Source organism: Lampris incognitus, chromosome 19, assembly GCF_029633865.1.
Source record: "Lampris incognitus isolate fLamInc1 chromosome 19, fLamInc1.hap2, whole genome shotgun sequence".
NCBI classification, from domain to species: Eukaryota; Metazoa; Chordata; class Actinopteri; order Lampriformes; family Lampridae; genus Lampris; species Lampris incognitus.
This window is the reverse complement of record NC_079229.1, coordinates 28,093,453-28,119,924: the sequence shown is the minus strand read 5'-3', so window position 1 is coordinate 28,119,924 and position 26,472 is coordinate 28,093,453. Positions and strand designations below refer to the sequence as shown.

The 26,472-nt window shown below is 45.7% G+C and overlaps 1 long non-coding RNA gene across 1 annotated transcript; it reads left to right on the top strand.

Moving 5' to 3' along the window:
- The first annotated feature begins 2,369 nt into the window (after positions 1-2,369).
- Positions 2,370-25,649, top strand: LOC130129486 (uncharacterized). Its single transcript, XR_008812067.1, has 4 exons — positions 2,370-2,384; positions 4,520-4,591; positions 10,478-10,615; positions 25,612-25,649. It is a non-coding gene; the product is annotated as an uncharacterized LOC130129486 (long non-coding RNA).
- Positions 25,650-26,472: the final 823 nt, after the last annotated feature.

The following is a 26,472-nucleotide window of genomic DNA, read 5'->3' as shown; positions in this document are numbered from 1 at the left end:
AATTGACTGATACTGTCAGATACTGTTTTCATACATTCTCCGAAAATGAAACGTAACACAAACCCAGTGGGTTTAGAGTTTTCTGTATTTGCAGTGGAGAAAATGCATGCGGTGTCTGAAGCAGTGACACGCTCACTCAGAAATCATTTCCTCTGAATCCAAGTTATGCCATTTTTCCAAAAAAAAAAAAAAAGAGGGTTCAGATCCGAAAACCAGATGAAGACAACATTTAGCAATTTGACTAAACGGTCAAATATAGAGGGATAAAATCTCCTCATGAGAATGGTACAAGCATGACTGTATAAGTTAGTTGAGGGTGACTCATGCTGGGAGTCCGTTCAGCAGTCTAATAGGGCTCAGAATGAACCAGTTAGTCCACGCGTTAACAGTGCCAAGTAGAGTCCTCTTCCAATCCACTGACAATTGCTATGAATTTGCCTACAGAGACCATCTCCTGTAGTTTCGCTTATAAAAATATGATCATTCATTTGTGCCGCAAAAACGATTGTTTGTACTGTGATGTTTTTTTGAGATAGCAACCATTATTAGTTTGCAGGCCGTGACGTCATCCTGCACCCCATTATCGTCCAAGTCATTCAAAACGGGTCTCGTTTGTTTGTGCTCAGCTTGTGTGATTACATGTGCTCTCTAAAAAAAATACAAAGAGTTCTTTTAATTTCTCTCCCGGCTGACCACACTTAACCTAATCCACTTAATTTATTAATTAATCGTTTGAAACGGGATTTTTTTTCTTCGTGTCATGTTTATTTGAAGACGTAGCAGTAACACTTCCTCAGGGAAACAGAAGCCTGAGAGTTAGTGATGTGGTAACCTCACAGCAACAGCGGTAAAGAGTAAAGAAAAAAAAATCCATGTAGAAAAATAGCTGCAAAATCCTCCCCCCCTACAAATGGCTTCACAAAAAATTTATGCAATGTCCTTGTTTCAGGACCATTCAGCATGTTGATCAGGAATAGAGTGTAGCCTGTTTGGTCAGAACTATTTACAAACGTTTCCTGTTGTGCAAGTTCGATTATGATTAGTGAGGGATTTTAACCTTCCTTTGTGGGAAAACACAGCGTGGGTTTGTATTTTTGGTTTTTTCAGAGGCTGTTGTGACCTAACAAGAAAGGGTAGCCATATTCCTCCCAGATCAAGGAGGATCTTCCGCAGTAGGCCACAAAGTGACCAAGGGCATCCCTTGATGGCCCTGATATCAATGCAACAGTTCCTCGTAGTGGGAATGATTCGTTGTTTAGTTGCAGTTCTCTCCAATTGTATCCGGCCAATTACCTCAATCTTCCGAGCCATCCCGGTTGCTGCTCCACCCCCTCTGCTGATCCGGGGAGGGCTGCAGACTACCACGTCTCCTCCGATACATGTGGAGTCGCCAGCCGCTTCTTTTCACCTGACAGCGAGGAGTTTCGCCAGGAGGATGTAGCACGTGGGAGGATCACGCTATGCTCCCCCCCCCCAAACAGGCGCCCGGACTTACCAGAGGAGGCGCTAGTGCAGCGACCAGGACACATACCCACATCCGGCTTCCCACCCGCAGACTCAGCCAATTGTGTCTGTAGGGACGCCCCGACCAAGCCGGAGGTAATACGGGGACTCGAACCGGGATCCCCGTGTTAGTAGGCAACGGAATAGACCGCTACGCTACCCGGATGTCTCCGCACCTGTTTCTATGCACAGTAGTTGTCCAGTAGTGTAGCTGTGTGTGACTGAGCCATGCAGAGTAATTTCAATGAGGGAGGGTCACGTTTCAAGCTATCTGGGCCATCATCAGGTAACTTCAATGGCCTCAAACATGTGGATGGATGGAGTCCATCTTCCAGTGCAGCTTGTAACTGACCCAGTCCTCCTGCTTGTAAAACGTTAACATTGACAGGGAGGGGAGGGATTTCCCTTGAATGTCCTATATGCCTCAGCAAAAGTGCGAGGAGGAGCGCTGACTCTTACTTGTCACACTAGCAACTTGCTTCATAGTTGTAGTGATGATGTAGCTATGTTACACTCTGCATTCACTTGATTAACTATTAACCTCAGCTGTACAGACTCAAATGTATCGGACTAATTTTTGCCCTCTGTGCATAAACATCACTTGGCACTCCCTTTGTGACAATTATTTTCACCAAGTGAAACATTCCAATCATTTTCTCTTCTTTGTCGACTTAATTGCAAAATGCCTGACAGTCGCAGAATGCACAACAGAGACATTAGCAAAAGGAATCAAAGGCACAAGTATTGTTTACCCAAAGAAGGGTTTTGCTGGCTTTAACAGGCTGTTTGGCAATGCAGTTGCCATTTCTCAGAAGTCAAACTTTGGTTTGTTTTCTTTTCAAGTTTGGATCTACATGCGGTCACTTGGGACAAGGACTAAGGTAGGAAGAACTCCTCTTTTTAGGTGGAAGAGCGAGACCTCTCCAGTTTTCAACAAATTCATCCCTTGATAGATTGCCCCCTCCTGTCATTGTATTGTAACGTGCATGGACAAGTAGACACGTTGGTCCTTGACTAACGGGTCGGACCCTTTAGTCGGCTGGTTAACGTTGTCGCTTGCGGAGTGGGAGACACAGGTTCGCATCCCGGCTGTGGCTACGATCTCCCGGACTGCCCCCCAGAATTCACTACAGTATGTTCATCTTCTGATACTGCAAGGACCTCCTGATGCTGTTTCCCATGACTTGGTGTGGATTCCTCCACCTTTATTTTTTAAACATCTTTTTACTGAAAAATTTCTAAATATTCTGAAATACATAATAAAGTATTATATATCGGATACCGTCAATCAAGATTTTGATGCAAGAGTTGATTGACGTGCACGTCGGAGCTAGCGTTATCTCGCGGGCTAACATTACTTTGGCTAGCTTTTTATTTCGGTTTAGGATTCCTGGACGATTTGCTGGCCATCTTCCGAGGCAAACGGTATACAAACTCAAACACTATATTTAGATGCTGTATGAGCGTATTTACGATAAGTCACACTTAAATTATATAAATGTTTCACAAGAGGATTTGAACATATACACGGAGTAATACGGCGGTGAGCCTATACTATAGGTAATACGAGGAGAGGCCCGTAGACGCGCTCTCAGGCGGATGTACGTAGTGTAACCGGTTATTTTCTTGCCCGGTGCGGGATTCGATACGGGGTGTACTGCACCACAAGGCGACATCACTAACCGCTCGGCTAAAGGGTCAGACCCGTTAGCCAGGGGCTAACGTGTCTTATTAGTAGTTTACAGTCGTCACCCTCCCCGGAAGCGCGCCCTCGCGCTTTGTTATTCCCGCGCTCCGAAGAGACTTCGGAGGATCTGCACACTTCCGGATTAGTAGTTTACAGTATGTTGTTCTTTGTTCCTGAATAAAGTTCATAAAACTGACTACCCGCCAGTCTCCTCATCAGTATAAACCACAACATGGCGTCGGAAGTGGCAGCGTTTGACGTTTAATCGCCGAAGAAGACGAGAGTGGTGAGTTTGATGCAAAGTGCCAGTGACTAAGCGTAAACGTGTTGGGTCCGACGGCGCTAAAGTCAGTAGTGTGTGCGGGGTTACGCTAACGCGGAAGAGAAAACAAAACGGAACAATTTAAGTCACCTTCTCCGTTAGTATTTGTAAAGTTTTGAAATAATAACTCAAATACCACGAAGCGGTGCTCTTTAGGGAAACATTTGCATAACGACAGCGGTACATCTGCTAGTCTATCTGCTAACCATGGAATACTCACGCCTCTCTTACTCTCCTACTTCCGGGCTTAACACTTAACTTAGAGCGCCCCCTTGTGACCAGAACAAACATTAAAACTAACACCAGAAACATTACTAAACATGTTATAAAGCATGGACATTACAGTATTAATAGGCAACATATGTGTAAACTGGCGCAGATGGGAGCAAAGATATAGGTTGTACACGACGGCAACTGAAATGTCGAAAAAGGAAAATGAGGTGCAAGCGGCAATATTGCTGCACACGCTAGGCGAAGAGGCGCTCGAGGTGTACAACACACTTGATATAGCCAGGGCCGAGCCTGAAGACGTGCAGGTGGACCACATATTGCAGGCTTACAGAGATTACTGTACGCCAAAGAAAAACGTGGTATTTGAGAGGCACCAGTTTTGGACATATGCAGTGCAAGAACCAGTGCACATTGACAAATTTGTCACCGAGCTAAAACACAGGGGCAAAGACTGTGAGTTCGGTATAACCGAAAATGACATGCTGAGAGACCAAATCGTTTTCAGTGTTACAGATAAGCACCTGAAAGAGAAACTGCTGAGAGAGCCTAACCTGACTTTAACTAAAGCCATTGATATTTGCAGGGCATCAGAGATAGCCAAGGAGCAAATCAGCATAATGGTGTGCGCAAAGAAGGGAAATGAGTAGTGTTATTTGTTCCTGAATAAAGTTCATAAAAAGGCCTACCCGCCAGTCTCCTCATCCGTATAAACCACAACAGCCATGACACCCGGAAGTCTTAAGATCTTTTATCAGTGTCTGCTGAAATCTTCACAGGTGCAGAGGACAGCTTCATCTTGCCTTCAATATGCTGTAGATGACGAACAGTGAAGCGGTCTACATGTATTGGTAAGTTATCATGCTTGAAGAGGCCATGTTTGATATTACTGAATTCGGCCTCAACACTGGCAGAACTTGCTGTAAGATTTTCACTTTTAAAGTGAGGAACCATTATGCCTGTCCAAATAGTCAGGTAGCATGTCATTCGTGTGATATGAGAGACGAGCTTGGGAAGAAAGGGTAAATTGTCCCAATCACCATCATCCATCCATTATCCAAACCGCTTATCCTGCTCAGGGTTGTGGGGATACTGGAGCCTATCCCAGCAGTCATTGGGCGGCAGGCAGGGAGACACCCTGGACAGGCCGCCAGTCCATCACAGGGTCGACACACATTCACACCTAGGGACAATTTAGTACAGCCAACTCACCTGACCTATAATAAATAAAATTCATTTATCATCTATATCCACTTAAACATTTAATTCAGGGTCACAGCAGACAATGGTCCATCTCTGCATGCATTTGGCAGAAGGCAAGGAGAAACCCTGGGCCTTTCCAGTCCAACACACACACCGTTCACTCATATGAGTGTCCAGTTCGCCTTACATGGTTGTTTTTGTGCTGTGGAAATAAACCAGAGCACCCAGAGGCAACCCACCATCATCCATTGCAAGCTTTTTGCTGTCATGACAGATCTCTGTCACCCACTGCTTCAGACTTGTTTGGCATACATGAACAGCTTCTTTAAAATTGACCTCTTCCATGTCGTTACCTTTTATGGATGGAAGCGAGACACATCCTTCTGAAATTCTTTTCTTTAGTTGCATCATGCAAGTCTCAGAGGTTACTGGCATGCCTCTGTCATCATTCCCCTCAGATTCACTCAAGGCAACAATGACAATTGAACGTATCAACTGCCTTGCATCTTCTTAGGCAGTGATGAGCAATATGACCCAGAAAGGACCGGTGTGTGTGCAGGTCTTTATTCCAACCAAGCAGTTATACACCTGAGTTTACAAACAAAGGTCCTTAGCAAAGACTATTGGTTAACTAATAGAATCAAGTGTGTCACTGCTTGGTTAGAACAAAGACCTGCACCCACACTGGCCCTTTCTGGATCATGTTGCCCATCCCTGTTCTAGGGTCACTAATTGTAAGTTGTGCCATACACCTGAGGTAGAAGTCCCTCACCTGATTGCCCTTTTTCTGGAGACAGTCCCACTTACTAATCAGTTTAATACAATGTGCAACATCCGCTCTAATAAAATAAGGTGGTAGATTGGATGGTGCATTCCCTGTGAGCACCCCAAAGCATTCATTAAGGTAAAGCCTTCAAGTCAGCATGTGGGGTGAAGGCCTTGACAAGTCCCCCCAGCAACGCAAGTGAGAAATCACACCACTGCTTCTTTTGGGACAGCAGCACCTGCTCGCTGCCATTCAGATAGCCACTTTCCAATGGCATTAATGTCATGACGTTCAGAGAGCATTTGCACCACAGGAATATGAAGTGCAGTTTCAGCTCTTGAGGACAGAACTTCTTGGTGTAAAAAAATGTGCCCAGAGATCGCAATAGGTCTTTTTTTTCTTTTTTTTTTTTTTGACAACCGTGCCTGTAGCATCAACACTCAAAGTGCAGCCTCTGTTTTTAGACTGGGATTTGTAAACCTGCATGTGTGTGTGTGTGTGTGTGTGGGGGTCCAATAATGACAATTTTTTTCCCCAAGGCCAATGTCATGTATGCTACCATTGTGTGGCACACTATATTTCAATAGCTGAAGTGAAAGGATGGGATCCCTGTCTCCTAGCTCCTTGTCACCTCTCTCTTGTTTGGCTTTTCCTGATGTTGTCAAATTTGGTAGGTGGCTTGGTTCTGGGTCACCAACATCCATGAGTTTGTGAGCTTCAGCAGCCCACCATACGTGTGGCTGTTTTCGACCTTCCCAGAGTTGCTCAGACACACGTGCTGTCACGTCTCCAGATAATCTTCATTTATATTTTCCAGTGTGGAGGCTGTCATCACTATTTTGGATTTTGCATTTAAGAACCACTGATTGATCGATCTCTGGTATCTTATCTGTAGTAACGGACAGTGTTGCATTGCAGCCACTGCAGTTACCCATGATGTCAGTATAGTTTGAGGCACCATTTGGATGCACCTTCGGCCTACGAAATCTTAACGTGCATTGAGATTTCACCTTTTCCCATATCTCCTGATTCAGGACATGAGTCCATGTGCCGCGTTTTAATATAGTGTACTGTCTTTCATGGGACTTTGAATATTTATTGCTGTAAAGGATTTCATCATTCCAGATTTCTGTCCATCTTTTGAAAGAAAGTGCTAGTTCAACGTTCAGGTCATAATTATTCTGCCTGCACTGCACTGCGGGGTGAACATCAGTCTCATCTGGGCTGTCACTGTCAGGGCTGTCACTCTCTCTAGTATGTATACCTTTGATTTGTTTATCATCGTTGTAGCCCAGGATTTCCCATGTATTGTGCCTGTTCAATTTTACAAACGTATATATAAAGCCTTTGGCGAGATGTTGTTGTGGGGTAGCTGACTCTGGTGTGTCCACGCTTTTTCTGCCTTTAACATCTTCCCTAGCAGATAAGACGATTTTCACGATATCGTCTTTGACAAGCTGGCTTCCCTGGCATCTGATCAAAGTAAGAATAATTTGTTAATTACTCAACAAATTTAAAAAATACTTAATGTAATTAGCCTGACCCTCCTGCACACAGAGCGTGCCCTAACCACAAAGCTACGCGTATGCTTAAATGGACGTTGTATGTCCCGTGTTGTCCTGTGCTGGCAGACAAGATTCGTTGACTCACAATTTCTAGAGCCAATGCAGTCATTCTCTTTAATAATGCCGTTCAAAAATTCTGATTAATTCATTATCCATTCAGCAGAAACGCACAAAAGCAAGTGACAATTTCATTTTCATTGCAATCAGTCTTGCTAATCCCGTGAATAGTGCCTGATCTGTTTACTATTTGAAGTTTGGAATATAGGTAAACTTTTGTTCCCCAGGACCTGCTGGAGAACTGAACGCGCAGATTTCTCGAGAACACTTTCTATGAAGCTTGCATCTATAACGCCCTATAAGCATCTATAACGCCCTATAAGTGTAGCTATAAGTCATTGTAAGATTCATTATAACCATGTATACGCCCTCACAACACCTCATAACCACCTTTATGATACATTATGTCAGTTCAAACGGATTTATGCATTATGAATATGTCATTAGCCTGTTTATCTGTCAAATGTCATAATGCATCATAGCCAACTTGTTTTGCTGGCGTTTTGTAGAGATGCATAATGAGATTCCAGTGCTGTTTCACAGTCTTCAGCCATAGCCGTTAGTCATTGTAATACACATTATAGGAAAGTATGGGCGTTATAGATGCAGTAGATGCTTACAGGGCGTTATAGATGCTTATAGGGCGTTATATAGCATTATAGATGCTTATAGGGTGTTATAGATGCAAGCTTCATAGAAAGTGTTACCGATTTCTCTTTTAATCTTCATTTCTGTTGGCAGCACATGGTCTTGACAAAACGGCTTCCTGATACCCAAAACGCAACGCCAAAACATTCAGTGATTTGATACACTTCATACCTGTTGCTGTTCCCGAGTCCTGGCTTGAGAGGTGGGGCAGCCATGCCCGATAAGTTACCAGTCTCCAGAAACAGCACCGACGCAGCGCGAACAGCGAGACCAGTTCTCAACCATCTGGATAACAGTGGGGTGCAAAATGAAGTCACGCGTTTATGAAGTATTGTTCTAGGCACACGTGTGAGGAGCTAAAAGAGCACAAATGTTTCTTTTAACGACACAAACCGAGCACAAACAAACGAGACACGTTTTGAACGATATTGGGGTGCAGGATGACGTCACAACCCATACAATATAATGCTTAATATCTCGACAAACATTACAGCACAAACAATAGGTTTTTGCGGCACAAACGCTGCACAAATGAACGGTAATAGTTGTATGCTTGTTTTGGTGACATGGGGTGCCACCTTCACGGGGCTTTTCTGCCCATCTCACTTCAGGCCTTATACGGACTGACAAGAGAGCAAGTCCTGGGACCGTAAACGAGGACTTCTTATAGTCCAGACCTCGGTCAATCCAGACCCAGCCCATCCTGTGTGTTATGAACTCAACACGTTGTGAAGTGCAAGTGCAACGTTTTATTTTTTGTGTGTGTTGTTGCTGCTGAGTTCACGCATCGACGTTGCACCGGAGAGTTCGCCTTGGGGGCGCTGCCAAGCTTTTAACGCACTTACAGTGACGTCACAGGTGTGGCTGTCAACTCGAGTAACGCTGTCTTCACTTCACCGGGTTCACCCTTTCCGGTGTGTGTGTGTGTGTGTGTGTGTGTGTGTGTGTGTGTGTGTGTGTGAGAGAGAGAGAGAGCGAGAGAGAGAGAGAGAGAGAGGGAGCGAGAGAGAGAGAGAGAGAGAGAGGGAGAGAGAGAGAGGGAGCGAGAGAGAGAGAGAGAGAGAGAGAGAGAGAGAGAGAGAGGGAGCGAGAGAGAGAGAGAGGGAGCGAGAGAGAGAGAGAGAGAGAGAGAGAGAGATAGAGAGGAGAGAGAGAGAGAGAGAGAGAGAGAGAGAGAGAGAGAGAGAGAGAGAGAGAGAGAGAGAGAGAGAGAGAGAGGAGAGAAACTAACGCGACCATAAATGACAGTAGGAGGAGCCTACCGGTACGGGAGTTTTCGTTAGAGCCAATCAGAGGCAGAGTGGGGCGGCTCTTCAAGATGAACGTTTGGTCTCCAGCTGCCAATCACACCTTTTGCGCCTTGGTGCAAGTAACTGCGGGCAAACAAGGCCATTTCTCCCACTAGGCTCCAATGTATCTTGACTATCTTGAGCTTGAGTGTAGTGTAAACTACTAATAAGACACGTTAGCCCCTAGCTAACGGGTCTGAGCCTTTAGCCGAGCGGTTAGTGATGTCGCCTTGTGGTGCAGTACACCTCGTATCGAATCCCGCACCGGGCAAGAAAATAACCGGCTACAGTATGTTGCTGAGAAGTTATGAGTTGATTAAATGTTATCGCCAATCATTTCCAGACCTCTGACCTTGAATAAACAGATGTGGACCGTTGAGTAGTAAGTGTGAGAACCTCGGCGTAAACAGGCACGACCACCGCTTTTCTGTGCGATGGAAACACTGTGATATAATCTGACCCGGCACTGCCTTACACAACTAAAAGTATGACAACGCTTAAGTCGGCAAGAGGACACGAATCGACCCCTCCGTGCTTCATGCTGCAACGTTGTCCTTGTTTGACAGTGACGCAAAAAAAAAAAGTGTCCCTCCATCCAAGTGCAGCAACCTAGGGCGGACATAACCAAGACTGTACAGTATTCACAGCAGTTTGCAGGTTCTCCAAAGCTTGGCTAAGAGTGTGACAGTGAATGGCGGTGTCATCCTATTTTTTTTGTTGTCACTGAATCATGCTGTTAAAACACTTCACCCATGTCTCTCCTGCACCATCTCATCCCATTAACTAATCCTCAGAAGAAATCACACATTATCAAGTTGGACTTTATCAGCAATACATTCGAGCGTTCTCAAGTTTGGTTTCAGTAAAACATTAACACACATTTTAGCATCTAACAGTCTGTCGGTAGAGAATCGTCTGACACGAGTCACACTTGCATGCATATCATGTAGTCGTAACACATATGGCACCGCTATCAAAGGGTGGCAGTCATTGCACGGCTAATATTGGGCCGAGGCTGTCGGGTCTGATAAGCTGGACCAGGGATACTACTGTTTGTGTTCATGGCTTTAGTGATAAGAAACGCAGCAGTTGGTTTTTAATCTGCCCAAATGGTCAAAGCTATCAATCACAAAGACACAACATTTTATGGCTGGGTGTCTACACATCTGTGGTGGTATTTTCTGAGGTGCCTTCTCATATTGTTTGCAGCCACCCAAGCGTCTCCTTGCTCGAGTCCATTGATGAAAAGCTGCAGCGATCCTCCAGCGGCAGGGTCAGGGAGCGCAGAATATGACGTGTCCTCGCCAGAATGAACAGCAGATGGCGCTCACGCTACGATAAATGACGGTACAGTAAACACGCTGCGGTGTCAAGTTCTGATATGCTTTCTCACAATTTGGCCATTGTTGTTTGTTTCAGTTAATGACATATTGACAGGTATTAAAAAGAAGCTATCTGGTTTTCAGTCGTTCTTTTAATTGTTCGATGACGGAGGCTCCTGGAGCCTAATGTGAGAGCACACACACACACACACACACACACACACACACACACACACACACACACACACACACACACACACACACACACACACACACACACACACACACACACACACACACACAAAGCTGCCAGGGACGAGGGTGGAGGTTGACATGTGTTGAAATCAGCCAGCACAGCGTTATGGAGTCTTTTCAGATTGACAGAGAATCCAGCCAGGTGGCATCTCCACTACTACTCCTGCCTCCCGTAACCATGGAGATACCAAAGTAAAAAAAAGAAAGAAAAGTGTTTTATATCAGTGCCCGTAACAGTGTCAAGACAGTCTGCCTCTGTTGTTGCTATGGTGCCAAATCATACTGGGCCTTCGGATTTAGATCATGCAGAAAATCTTCCAACTATCACAACAATAGAGATTTGAAATGCCCTTGATGAAAAATCATTTGAAGTTTTTATCTATTGCCAGAGAGCTCATTGGCATCAAATAGCCTACATAAGCTCCATCGAGCATTTGTTTTGCATGGGTCTGCTGTTCTGTACTTGGGAATTTGGAAGGGCCTGTGATTATGATACTTCGTGCTGACATAGTGGGGTTGTTTTTTTTTTTTTTAAAGTGAAGTTAGAAACAAATTTTTCCTGGGATTTCTTCATCTATATGTTTAAAAGAATCCACCATTGTCCTCTAAAATGTACCAGCAGATCTTCTGTGATGCAGGAAAAAAGGGCTCTCCGGTTCAGCGCTGGCCTCGAAATATAAATCACACGTGAATGATTTTCACTTGTCAGGAGTTAACAGGGGCAGCAGTTTGACGGGATTTCCTATGCGACCTCATGCTGTGTGAACTGTAAAAGGAGCATGAATAATTTATACAAGCGTCCCTCGTGTAGTCATTTCTCCTTCTTTATCACTTTCAATGTAGAAGTGTGCACTTCTGTATGTTAGGGGGGGGGGTTAATATGTATTAGTTTCAATGACATGCGCTTTAGTGTACACCTGGGAGTGTGTTGCATGGTGTAGACGTCAAGCAACCAGCGTGCAGCGTAGGACTAGATAAGCCTACATGTCATCTCTTCCTCTACAAGCTACTTGCAAAACCTTATCCTCTCGCTGAAGGATCGTGTAAATTGTTTTCTAGTAAGTCTGTCAGGTGCAGTCGCTTTAGAGGTAATTGTCCAATGCAGAACTCTTAACAGTTGGCAGAGGACGGGGCACTTGTAGATCATGAGCAAAATGGTAATGGGTGCTGCATATCCGATAATTGCAGGCAATTATTATAAAAGTTCTCTTGTCCCATAATTGCTACTGAAACCACAAGATAGTGAGAAAAGATGGTAATTTTGGGCGAATATACATAACAAAAACCCTACTTTGACTATCAAATGAGTACCCTTGACGTCACTGCACTCTGAGTGGGAAAGCGTCCTGAATGTCCATGAGCAGAACAAGGCGGTCGGCGTTAACCATCTCAAACCCCTGCAACTGAGTGTAAAATACAACCGCAACATGTTGGATGCAGGGTACAATTTGCATTCCGCTCATCATTTTTCATCTACATTGCACAAATCCTCATAGAGCAGCGTGGACAACTCAAAACACTGGAGAGCGATCATGCGCTTGGCAATGTCTTCATCACCTTATTGCACCTAAGTGTTCTACTGACCTTTATAGGAACTCATTTACACGCCCCCCCCCCAAGTTTCAGTCCTCTTAACGTTTCATCTGATGAGGTAGTTCAACCTTATGTGTGCTATAGCGTGCACAGATTCTCAAAAGGGCATGACTTTCATCAACGGCCGAGTGCTTGAGTTGAGCTGAGGAGGATCTCTTTGGTAAGACTGAGAGAAGCCTTGAGGGTAGAATTGAACCTGCCACTCAGAATGAGCCTCAGATGTGAAACATATCAAATATATTTGGTATTTTAATGTACATGAGGGGGGGGGGGATTTAAATGCTTTCCGCCATTTTTTTAGAACGAGGCAATACTGCAGACGACCCAGTGTGACTTGCCTCTGGCTTGCGAGCGTCTCGACATACAGTATGAGGACATTCTTGGCGAGCTGGATTTCATCGTTGCCTCGCATTTGAAACTTTCATTGAAGCTCTATAAGGTCCGCACCGCCGTAATTACAAGTTTACAACAGCTGCTACAAGCCCCACATGAATATTGTGGCGAATTCGGGGGACAACGCAACCACAGGAGCTGCCGCGGCCGGGAAGCGAACCCGTATCGCCCGCACCGCAGGAGACATCGCTAACCGCTCGACTAAAGGGTCAGATCCGCCAGCCAGCGGCCAGCGTGTCTAATTATCCATGCACGTTACGCTATGGACCGCCTCTCAAAATGAGAAAATGCCATAACAACTCTTGTTTCACGGCTCGTTGGGGCTTTGTTTTGATCGATAGCTCGGGGGCAGAACGAAAGGAGAGTAGCGGTCAACGATTGGTTGAAAGTTACGACTCGGAAGTTGCGTCATGTTTTAGGCGGTAACGCGGAATTTCGGACACAAAGCGCCGTTAAAAGCCGCAGAAGAAGAGCGTGTCGCGTTTTCGTGGGCAGGGGAGAAGCTAACCGAGTCAAGCGTTGCTGTCAGCGGCTCTGAAAATTAGAGAACAAGCGTCAAGTTGTCCCGGGTTGTGGTGAATTTCCAAAAAACAAAGTAAATATTTTACCTTTTCTCTAAAGATACCGAATTTAGCACACATCGGCTGCCTGCCATTCAGTACCCGGGCTACAATCCCAACGCACCTATCGATTATGAAGAGATACGGTGTTTATTTGCGTGTAGTCAACACTTGTCATGAAGTCATTATCGACAAGCTACAAACCACATCGAAACCCGGTTTCCGGTCCTACCATCTTCCCACGGTCGACCGAAGACACCGGTGTTGATGGCGCCACAGCGAGCTCATGGTCAAGCTGGACCACCGCAGGTAAGGAAGGCCCCTGGATGACGACGGCTAATAAATACCATAAGCACACAGTAGCCAAACGGTCTTCCTAGCATGGGATAAGAAAATACACGCGAGTTTGGTGAAAGATATTGTAACGTGCATGGATAAGAAGACACGCTGGCCGCTGGTTGGCGGGTCTGACCCTTTAGTCGAGCGGTTAGCGATGCCTCCTGCGGTGCGGGCGATACGGGTTCGCTTCCCGGCCGCTGCAGTTCCTGCGGTTGCGTGGTCCCCCGAATTCGCTACCTTGGTGGCAGCTGTGGGATCCGGAAGTGTGCAGATCCTCAGAAGTCTCTTCGGAGCACGGAATGACAAAGCGCTAGGTGATGTCGCCTTGTGGCGCAGTACACCCCGTATCGAATCCCGCACCGGGCAAGAAAATGACCGGTTACATTGGTGGCAATGTAGCGAATTCGGGGGACTAAAGGGTCAGACCCAGCGGCCAGCGTGTCTTCTTATCCATGCACTTTACAATACGTACGCTTGGCAGTTTACAACTCTCACCAAGGGTTTTTCCACTTTTTCAACATGATTGGTAGTGTTAACTGAATATCGTCACCTTAAAATAATGGCCAAAGTCATATTGTCACGTTTTTCCCAAAAAAACCAAACAGAATAAACTGACAAATGTTGTTTCAGTTTCACTTTATTCTGTTTTTTTTAAAAACTTGAAAATATGACTTACGCCATTATTTTAAGAAGGTGATGAGAATAAACTGAAACAAAATTTGTCAGTTTATTCTTTTTTTCTTTTTTTAAAAAACTTGAAAATATAATTTAGGCCATTATTTTAAGAAGGTGACGATATGTAGGTTGGCTAATTTTCTTCTTTGGTTTTATAGCTGGCTTGTATCCAAAATGTGCAGTACCGCCTTCTACTGGATTGAAAATAAGGCTAAATTCTCACTATCTAATCTAAATGGTTGTAATGATGATAATAATGATAATGGGTTATAATAATAATAATAATAATGGATTATATTTATATAGCGCTTTATCTAGACACCCAAAGCACATTGAAGGGGGGGAAACACCTCAACCACCACCAATGTGTAGCACCCATCTGGGTGGTGCACAGCAGCCGTTTTGCATCAGAACGCTCACCTTGAGGTGGAGAGGGAGGAATCATTGAGCCAAATACACAGGGGGATGATTATTGGTTAGGTGGCCAGATGGAGAGAGCCAGGTTGGGTCCCCACCCCTCGTCCCATTCTCTGATATAACTTCTCAATCTAGGCTCTGAGAGGGCCCGAAAGCCTCTCTCAACAGCCGCTGGCTGCACTTCCTCTCTAAGTAATTCCCACGATATCCAAAAACATTCTCGCTGCATCCACAACTATCAACAACTATCTCTATTCTCTCGGATTTCCTTTCTGCCTCAACGGCACAGTAATGCTAAGAACTTAATCTTGTCCTTACAAAAACCGTATTCTTCATGCTTTCTACCTTATTTATTCCCCCATATTTCTTGAATCTTTTCTTTCCTGTCTGCTTCTTCATGGTTTAGCCTTCTCTTGGACCTGATCCTCGTGACTTCCATCTCTTTCTTTCCCTTTGGACAGTCTGCTTACCATGCGTCATGCCTCCACACTGATTACACTTGGGTTCTTTTCCACAGTTTCTACCGCTGCATGTATCATCTCCACATTTACCACTTATCCCCAAATCATGTCTACACACAAGCGGGCTGTCTACATTTCCAACAATGCGTGCATTGAATGGGTTTAGGAACAAAATGTCTTAGTGGATAACTGATATGATCCAAAAATACTCTCTGGCAGGATTTTTGATTCAAAATGCAACATAACAGATCTTGTTTCACACCTTTCTCCATCACTCATCCTGAACATTCTATGACTGTCAACAACTCTGTTATATTCTTTAAATCTACTTGTGTCGACCACATATGGTACTCTATCAACAACCCCCTTCACTGGAACTCTTTTATTAAGTGGGAAACATGACACTTGGTTTCCAATGCCTTTTTCAGTTGTGACATCCAGCAATGATCAATCCACTTCATTTAAAATCAACTAAAATGACATCACCAAGTTTGTCCTTAATCCAACTCACAACTTCATGTTTGTGCGGCAGAACTCCATAGCTGTTCTTGCTCCCCGTCAACTTTATTCCAGCCAATTGGATTTCTCTTTGGTTCTCACTATCATCACTGTAAGTTGAATTTTTGTCTCTTTTCTTCTTCCACTTCCGGTATGGGAAGACGGCGGCATGAATTTACGTTTGCAGCGGCCTCACCCACTACCGGTGTGGGAAGATGCCGACACGAACTTACGTTTGCAGCGGCCTCACCCAATACTGGCCATGTAGTGTATTTGTCCACATCTGCGTCTAAGTTTGTGTCTTCGTTTGATGGCTGAGAGAGCTGGCGCTGGATCGACTCGGAGAGCTTGGTCTGCTGCATCCTGTGGGCCCAGACCATGACCCTGCCTGGAACAACGCCCAAAAAGGATATGCCGGGGCAGTCTGACAGGGCGCAGAAGTGGGGCAGGCTAACTGCTAGCACATGTGCAGACTGGCAGCTCCGATAACACTGAGGGCGGTCTGGCGGCGGCTTCGCCTAGCGTTGACTGTGTTTTTGGTGTCGTCGTGTGGAGTGCGGGGAGGTGTGTTGAAGGTGTCTGGCTGGGAGAACTGTTGTTGGATCGGCTGGGGGAGCCTAGTCTGCTGCGTCCGGTGGGCCCAGGCACCACGACCCTGCCTGGGGCTGCGTCTGAGGAGGAAACACCCGAATTTGATTAAAAAAGATCAAATTGTCCTTAAGTTTCCATTGGTGGAAATGATGTCCCACAACACTAGCGCAGAGGATTTTATGGATGATGATACAGAGGCTTTTGTGCAGTGCATTCTGGTATGTGTAGGCGCTGTGGGAAAGACTCAGTGAGCACGTCTGTCCATTAATATAGTGCATATAGTATACACAAAGTGAGGATTTTATTGCTTCAATCGACTACCTTACTCATCAGCACTGATTGCACGCACATACATAAAACCATTGGTTAAATTTCCCTTTAATTGTGTACGGCTCTGCTCATGAGGTTTGCTAATGAACTATCCCAAGTTACAGCAAAAAGTCAAGGTTATGCCGGTATGGTCCTTTAAGACAGAGCTATGTTTGATGATATCAATTATGTTACTCTAATAGATTTAAAGGGAAACTAAATGAACGTGCTCCTTAATCAACTTAGAGGTTATTAACAAACCGGTGAGATTTCCTTTGTTAAAAGTACCCACTGGGGAACTGAAAATAAAATCCAGAGGGATTCGCAACCACTGCCAATTAAGAATGGAACTTTTTGTTCAAAATGTTGGAAACAGTCAATTGTAATTTGCAGCTATATTTATTTTTATGTTCCCACTATGTTGCCCTTTAACAAGGCCCATGCTACTGGCCAACTTTAATTGGGTTTTGCATGGAGCAAGAAATGAAGAGCCAGTGTGAAGTGACATCAGTCACAGTGTGATCCGGGGTTGACATGCTGTGTGATGATGAGTGTATAACTTTGAAACGGGTCTTCCTTCCTCTGCTAATTGAATGCTTCTTGAAGAACGTACACAGCATGGTTAATGAGGGATATGCTTTTCCCTCAGTTTCTATTTCTTTCAGATGTGATTAATACGTATCATTCTAATGTGTGTGATACGGCTTCCAATCCACTTCTGTCCACATGATATTTGTTGTAAACAACATGGGCACTACGTTGACGTTTCAGTGGAAATGATGAGCTTTGACTTTTCGATTATTCTCATGGCTATTTTCAAAGGTTATGGGACATAATCCAACATAATTGGCAGAAACCACCAGAAGTCCACCAGATGTCAACATTTGATGATAGGCTTTCTGTATTTTCAGCGCCAAAATGTAATTGCATGCTCATATTAGAGACAGTGCTTCACAATCATCAGTTCATTTGCATGGCACAAATACAAAGACTACAACATATGTAGTAGGAGAATTGACAAAGAATGGTGGTGGGGGGGGGCAGAGGGAGATGCCGAGGAGGGAAATGGGAAAAAGAGGAGTAAGAAAAGCTTAAAGATAAACTATTCAAATCAAATAAGCCAAATGGCAAAACTTGGCCAAATCCAATGAGGTCCCTGGATGAGGTGTCAACACTCCCTCTCTCTGACCCCTCTTTCTTTTGGTAAACCCTGTCTGTATTTTTTTTATGACAAGGCCAGCAAGGATAGCTCGCGCCCAGGAGGGAAACAACATGCAAAAAGTGTTACTGGAGTCGTGCTTTCACCCCAAACTCCAAAGCATTAAGACCAGGATCAAACATCAGAAATCGTGACTGAGAGAGGGCACTTGCAATCCCTGTTTGCCTAAGGCGAATGCATGAAATCCCAGGCCTGCTGCACACCGCTTACCTCTCTACCTGTGCATGACGGCTACCTCGCTGAACTGCTGCGGCTCGCATGCATGTGGTGTCCACCTCCACCTTTTCTCCCTAATCGTACTTGGCCAATTACCCCACTCTTCCGAGGCGTCCTGGTTGCTGCCCCACCCCCACCCCCCCTGCCGATCCGGGGAGGGCTGCAGACTACCACATGTCTCCTCTGATCTGATACATGTGGAGTCGCCAGCTGCTTCATTCCCCCCCTACAGTGAGGAGTTTCACCAGGGGGACATAACACACGGGAGGATCACGCTATTCCCCCCAGTTCCCCCTCCCCCCTGAACAGGCGCCCCGACAGACCAAAGGAGGCGCTTGTTGCAGCGACCAGGACACACACCCACATCTGGCCTCCCATCCATAGACACGGCCAATTGTGTCTGTAGGGACGCCCGACGAAGCCGGAGGTAACACGGGGATTCGAACCGGTAATCCCCGTGTTGGTAGGCTACAGAATAAACTGCCATACCGCCACGCCACCCGAACGCCCCATTGCTTAAACTCTTGACGATGTGCTGCTGCAGTGCAAGTAGGGGCTGCTATGCTCTAACTCTAACCTGTTAACATGGGTGCCGAAATGAAAAGCAAAAGGTTGCACAGTGCATGCGTGCTGCTCAGGTTGGCGGTGTGGCCCAGGCCTTATTCAAGTTGTTGGTAAGTAAGCATCGAATACTTGTTGGGAATGCTGCAGCGCATCGCCTCCGCAAATCATCAGTCAGTTTCCAATCACACATATTTCTTCTGCGTCCTCTCACAGCCACGGCCCTTGACAATACACAAGGGCTCACTGCCAGTGGCGGCTGGCCAGTACAGGGCGCTGGGGCGCCACCCCCTTCAAATATTAAGAGAGGGAAATCTACTTAAACATGTTAAATATAATTTAGTTGTATAATGCAAATAATTATGAAATACAAGTGTTTTCAGTCTGTGCGCGCCTGTCAGCAGCCATTAAATATTGGTTCCAAATGGTGTTTGGTTCAGATTTTCCAGGGGGCGCAGTTCTGTGCGCCCCAGACAATCCCGCTTTCATTGGCAGCGAGTTGGTATTGTTCTAATGTTTTTTGATCTAATGTGATTGGACAATTCTCGTGGCTGTCAATCATGTTTACACCCACCGCAACGCCTCATCTCGACTGTCGATCAGCCACCGTCTACAAACCCTGATAAAATGTATAGGCTACATTGTCCTTCATAATAACTTTGCGACTGTGTGGATATTAAAACAGCTGTCAGGTGTGCTGTGCCGAGGTAAATTATGCCCCCCCCCAAGATTTTTTAGCACCAGCCGCCACTGCTGACTGCTCTCTTTGTCTGGAGAAATCAATTCTGACCTGCACTGTACGTGGCGTCATCCATCATACAGTCTCAATTATGGTCCCTTCAGAATAAGAGACGTGTGTCCCTGAGCGAGCCCACCACCCCAGGGACCAGACGCCGGCAGGTGCTCAGATTTGCTATTTTTGATCTTCTCCACAGTGAATGCCTTTGTGTGATTATCTACGACTCACTGCCTTTGATTCATCCATAACCATTACTAGATTCAGGGCAGACGCTCATGTCTCTTCCAGTCTGTCTTTTCGTTTTTCCTACTGTTTTTTTTTTTTACTTTCTTATTATACAGCCACTGGGCAAGCAACATAACCATGTCAAATTTTATGGCGTCTGAGTAGCGTAGCGGTCTATTCCGTTGCTTACCAACACGGGGATCACCGGTTCGAATCCCCGTGTTACCTCCGGCTTGGTCAGGCGTCCTTACAGACACAATTGGCCATGTCTACGGGTGGGAAGCCGGATGTGGGTGTGTGTCCTGGTCGCTGCACTAGCGCCTCCTCTGGTTGGTCGAGGTGCCTGTTCGGGGGGGAGGGGGAATTGAGGGGAATAGCGTGATCCTCCCACACGCTACATCCCCCTGGTGAAACTCCTCACTGTCAGGTGAAAAGAAGCGGCTGGTGACTCCACAAGTATTGGAGGAGGCATGTGGTAGTCTGCAGCCCTCCCCGGATCAGCAGAGGGGGTGGAGCAGCAACTGGGACGACTCAGAAGAGTGGGGTAATTGGCCAAGTACAGTTGGGGGGGAAAAAAAGGGGGGGGGAATCCAACAACAACAAAAAAAGGTGACGTTTTAACCAGTGGGAACACCTGCACCCAAAGAGATATGTTGTCCTATGTTAAATGGGTGGTTAGCATTGTGGTGGTATGAGAGCTGAAATAGAGTTGGAAAGCCTCACAATGTGTTAAATCTACCTGCACAGAAAGAACAGCCTGTATCTTTTTTGACACTTCATTCTGGGGGGGAGGGGGCAAATAAAAACTTCAGCCTTTGACTTTGGTTGACATGTAGAGAAGCAGCCAGAACCAGTCGGAGTCAGAAATCTCCAGTCTACTTCTCTGCGCTTGTTTTGTATATGCTAGTGTCAGGGGTGCCTCTGTGCAGGTAGGTTTGAGTTTCTATACGCACATATGTATGTGTATTTGTATCAATACACCGATCAGCCAAAACATTAAAAACCACCTGCCTAATGTTGTGTAGGTCCCCCTTTGTGCCACCAAAACATCTCTGACTCATTGAGGCATGGACTCCACAAGACTTCTGAAGGTGTCCTCTGGTATCTGGCACCAAGACGTTTAGCAGCAGATCCTTTAAGACCTGTAAGTTGTGAGGTGGGACCTCCGTGGATCGGATTTGTTTTTCCAGGACATCCTACAGATGCTCAGTCGAATTGAGATCTAGGGAATTTCTGAGGCCAAGGCAAAACCTTGAACTCTGTCATGTTTCTCAAACCCTTCCTGAACAATTTTTTGCAGTGTGGCAGGGCACATTATCCTGCTGAAAGAGGCCACTGCCATCAGGGAATACTACTGCCATGATGGGGTGTACTTGAGCTGCAACGATATTTAGGTTGGTGGCACGTGTCAAAGTAACAGCCACAGGAATGCCAGGACCCAAGGTTTCCCAGCAGAACATTACCAGAGCATCACATTGCCTCCGCCGGCTTGCCTTGTTCCCATAGTGCATCCTGGTGCCATCTCTTCCCCAGGTAAATGACGCACAAGCACCTGGCCGTCCACATGATGTAAAAGAAAACATGATTCATCAGACCAGGCCACCTTCTTCCGTTGCTCCATGGTCCAGTTCTGACGCTCACGTGCCCATCGTAGGAGCTTTCGGCGGCGGACAGGGGTCCTCATGGGCACTCTGACCAGTCTGCAGCGACACAACCCCATATGCTGCAAGTTGCGATTCACCATGTGTTCTGACACCTGTCTATCATAGCCAGCATTAACTTTTTCAGCAATTTCCGTGGGATCGGACCAGACAGGCTAGCTTTTGCTCCCCTAGTGCATCAGTGAGCCTTGGGCACCCATGACCCTGTCGCCGGTTCACCAGTTGTCCTTTCTTGGACTACTTTTGGTGGTTACTGACCACTGCATACCGGGAACGCCCCACAAGACTTGCCATGATGCCATCACAGTTTGGCCCTTGTCAAAGTCACTCAAATCCTTATGCTTGCCCATTTTTCCTGGCTTCCGCCAACTTCAAGAACTGACTGTTCACTTGCTGCCTAATATATCCCACCCCTTGACAGGTGCCATTGTAACGAGAAAATCAATATTATTTACTTTACCTCTCGGTGGTTTTAATATCATGGCTATTATGTACGTGTCCGTGCAGGTGTGTCATTTTCGCTGTGTGGTGGGGATGGTGTACGTCCGTGTGTGTATTGCATAACTCTGAGTCAGAAGCCACAGAAGTCATATCGATGCATACAGGACTTCTATTCACCGCCTGTTCTTATCTTGAAGTGCATGCACCCAATCCCTTTACATAAGCTTTCATCACTTACCTCTGCTGAATAATCCCACATAACATATGCTCCATCATATGTATCTTTTATCCATTTACATTTGAAGAAACACATTTAGCCATTTTTCATGCTTACACAGTGAGAAAATACAAAACAAACATCTGCGACTTTCATTTTGAAAAGTGCCACTCAAATCATAATTGGTCCATCTATCCTCCCACTCACGGCTTTTGCTCGTGGGATTAATGACCCTGCAATTAATAACATCCAAACCCGTCATTTTGAGAGCTGAGTCTGTGCCTCCTTGTGTTTCAGACTGCCGCTGGGACCCGTGGTTGCACTCAGATCTAAAAATCATCCATGTCTTGTTGCAACGGATGTCATAAAGAACATTCTGGGTCCTGTTGGGTCCCAGTTGCTGGTTTCTTCTTGACTGAAATCTGTGGTAGACTGCTCAAAATCTCGCTAGCGGAGGGGCGTCCGGGTAGTGTGGCAGTCTCTTCCGTTGCCTACCAACACGGGGATCGCCAGTTTGAATCCTCATGTTACCTCCGGCTTGGTCGGGTGTCCCTACAGACGCGATTGGCTGTATCTGCACTAGCGCCTCCTCTGGCCGGTCGGGGTGCTTGTTCGGGGGGTAGGGGGAACTGGGGGGTAATGGCGTGATCCTCCCACATGCTACGTCCCCCTGGCGAAACTCCTCACTGTCAGGTGGAAAGAAGCGGCTGGTGACTCCACCTGTATCGGAGGAGGCATGTGGTAGTCTGCAGCCCTCCCCGGATTGGCAGAGGGGGTGGAGCAGTGACTGGGATGACTCGGAAGAGTGGGGTAATTGCGCGGATACAATTGGGGAGAAAAGGGGGGGGGTCTAGCTAGTGGTTGTATACCCTCTACACAGTTTCTGCTTGAACATGTTATACTGCTGGCTAGAAGTCAATTCTGTATGAAAAATAGTACATTTACATTCAACACTTTTTTTTTTCAACAGCACGTTGTCACAGATTTCACTTATACTGACAGACAGATGATTAAAAATATAATGTTATTAAAGGGAACTGTATCGAAGTGCTAACTAGAAATACTACGCATTTAGTAGCATAATTTCAGTCATTTCAGGATACATGGAATTGAAAATATGAAACAAATGTACCTAATATGCAAAAAATATACAAATAATAGCAAAATGAATGCTCACCTTCTCATTTTTTGATCAAATTTGCCCTCTAAAAATGTGCCACTCGTGCCACCAACTTGTAGCACTACCTAAATTCACCATTGGATGTTGTTGCCCATGGTGGGATCCAGCCGGGCAGGAAGCAGTCTCTGATGAGGAACGAACACAACTGAATCGTTGCTTTTCATGATGGTCAGTAGTACAGACATGAACACCATTCCCCCCCCCCCCCCCTTAGGAGATCAGTAGCTTTTATTTTGCTGAAAAGAGACGATCTGTTCATGGGTATTAGTAGAACGGGGGCCGTGGTGTACGGTGGGCTTTTCTATAAGGCATCTCTAAGTACTGTTACCCACAATCGATCAAGTGTATTGGTATTGTTGAGTCTCTAAGTAAGTGTGTGTGTGGGGGGGGGGGGTTTCTCTCCAACCTCACACTACACCAGCTAATGAGCACATCAGACAGGCAAGATTAATTATTGAAATCAGCTCGTGGTGTTGGCACATGATTGGGTGTGTATCGGTTCAAAACACCACAAATAGCGGCGTCTGTTGTAAACGGGTTGAAGCGGGGCAAGGTTGGTCATAGATGTCTTGTTTTCACTCTGAACATTTTCTTCCTGTCTTGACACTTGTGTTTCCAACGCTTGGGGCATGTGCAGTGGAGCGAAGAACGCCTTCACCAGGCCGCCCTCCTTTGTGGGATGGGAAATAGACTCCATGTGTTTATCTTTGCTGCTGCGAATAGACCTCACTGTTCATTCTGTATTCCTCAAACAAATTGCGTCTGATATGTAATTGCCTCAAGGGAAGATCCATTGTCTTTTTTTTTTCTTCTGTTTTTTTTTTTATTATTTTTTTTTGCCTGTTTATCTCAGCTCTTACGGCTGTACCGAGCTCTTTTCAATCATGCATGGTCAGGGAGGCGAGAATATCTGCTTCTTCCTTCTGTGGCACAGCGTCCTTGCACTCCTTCTGATTGATAATGCTGGGAAACCCGTCGATTTGAGAGCGCTGTCTCTCTCTTACGCCCCCCACGGATAGCAGCGTCAGCTAAATGCGAATGTTCAGCAAACGTGTCTCACAACAGCTCCTTCAGCACCAGCGTGGATACCAACCGACGTTACCGCCGTTTCCCGGCATTTGGCACAGCACAGCCGCCAATACCGTTTCATGGTCTTCTTGTATGTTGAGCATTGTATTGCGTTTCAAACTGGGGGTCTTTATGCCCAGCCTCTCGAGTCATTTTTTTTCTCTTTATATATATATTCATGGTAATATGGTTTCTTAAAGGTGCAGTATGTATCCTAAGTGCACTGAACATTTTAATACTTCATACAAGAATACTGCTGTATGCACAAACAAGCAATGTGTGACTGTTCTTACTTACTTTTTTGCACAATGTACGGAGCGTTACATGACACCCATCTTATTTTGCTGCAGATTAGATATTTATATATCTCTATATACTTGTAAAAGTAATTTCAGATGTTCATAGTTTTGTTTTTCTGCTTTAAAAAGCTGGTGTGCATGCTATTGTTGTCTGTTGGGCATCCCACCAAGATGAAATTCCTCGTTAACTTCATGTTCAGTAAAATCTTGGACTTCAACATAACCCCGTGACAAAGAACAAAATAAATGTGGGGGCGTCCGGGTAGCATAGTGGTCTATTCCATTGCCTACCAACATGAGGTCGCCAGTTCAAATTCCTGTGTTACCTCTGGCTTGGTTGGGCGTCCCCACAGACACAATTGGCCATGTCTGTGGGTGGGAAACCGCATGTGGGTATGTGTCCTGGTCGCTGCACTGGCGCCTCCTCTGGTCAGTCAGGCACCTGTTTGGGGGGGGGGACTGGAGGGAATAGCTTGATCCTCCCACATGCTGCGTCCTCCTGGTGAAACTCCTCACTGTCAGGTGAAAAGAAGTGGCTGGTGACTCCACATGTATCGGAGGAGGCATGTGGTAGTCTGCAGCCCTCCCCGGATTGGCAGAGGGGTTGGAGCAGTGACTGGGACGGCTCGGAAGATTGGGGTGCAGCTGGGGAGAAAAAGGGGACCCCCCCCAAATGTAAATGTACTGTATTTTCACAAGTGGGAATTAGATGCTGATCAGATGCTGAGGGTATAATCTTCACAAATTTACAGCACACGCCATTTTATCATCTGGTGGGGCTGTAAATTGCAAGGGTGTTTGGTCTTCCTCCTTGGGTGTTCAAATTTAGCAAAACTTTTAAAGACCTCCAATATACGCGTGAAACTGCAGGTTTAGGGGGTCATACAAGGCGTTTCAGAATGAATGGGGTATCTCGAATCCAATAAAACTTTGAATCCATTTGGAGATGGGGGCCTAAAAATGCAATCAAAATGATATCAATTTCTTTAAAATAAATCTAATTTGTCTTTAAGCATAATTACTACTTCAACCAAAGTACAACATATAAAGTAGATACAATAGATGATATTACTTTTTTTTTTTTTTTGCTTTTGTGCACTTCAGAAACTATTTGAGGGAGCTGGCTGTCAGCAGGAGGCGGGATAGAAATCCATCTTAAACCAGATGAGCTGGAGAGCGTACCCCGCCGAATGGACTCAGTGACTCCAGGTGACCTTAAAACCCCCTCTTGGATGGGATAATACACAGTCACAGAATATATATATATTTTATACAATCTGTCTGCCTGTATGTCTGTCTTTTGAGAGAGAGAGAGAGAGAGAGAGAGAGAGAGAGAGAGAGAGGGGTGGGGGGGGGGGAGAGGTGGGGAGATAAGGAGAGAGTGAAATTTAAAAATGCAGTGTGGACAGCAAACTACCCTCATCCCCATTACAGATGTTTCGCAGGACGAGTGTAAAGAGTACAGCGGCTGCCTACGACTGGCGAAACACTCCTTTAGTGCCTCAACAGGTTCCTGAGCAGCCGTTCACTTTCAGTCTGTCGCTGAGTTCAAATGGTAACTCGGCATTAATTGGCCTGCCAAGTGTTTGCCTGTTTTCAGACGATGCACAAACAACCTGTCGCGCCAACGCTAAGGTGAAATACTGAATCTGGTTAGAGGAAGTGTCCCTGCTGAGAGGACGGCTGAGTCCTATAAGCGCTGGCAGGGATGTTCTGACACGTCACAGGTTCAGTATTCTGCCGGCCGCTTGACTGACCAGAGCTGTTCTGTTCTGGTCTGGTCTGGTCTGGTCTGGTCTGTGCTGTTCTGGTCTGTTCTGTTCTGGTCTGCTCTGTTCTGTTCTGTTCTGGTCTGTTCTGTTCTGACTTGTTTGGTATTCCACAGTGGAAAGAAATAGCCTTGAACTCTATAATATAAAGTCAACATATATACCAGTGGTGCACGCACACACACACACACACACA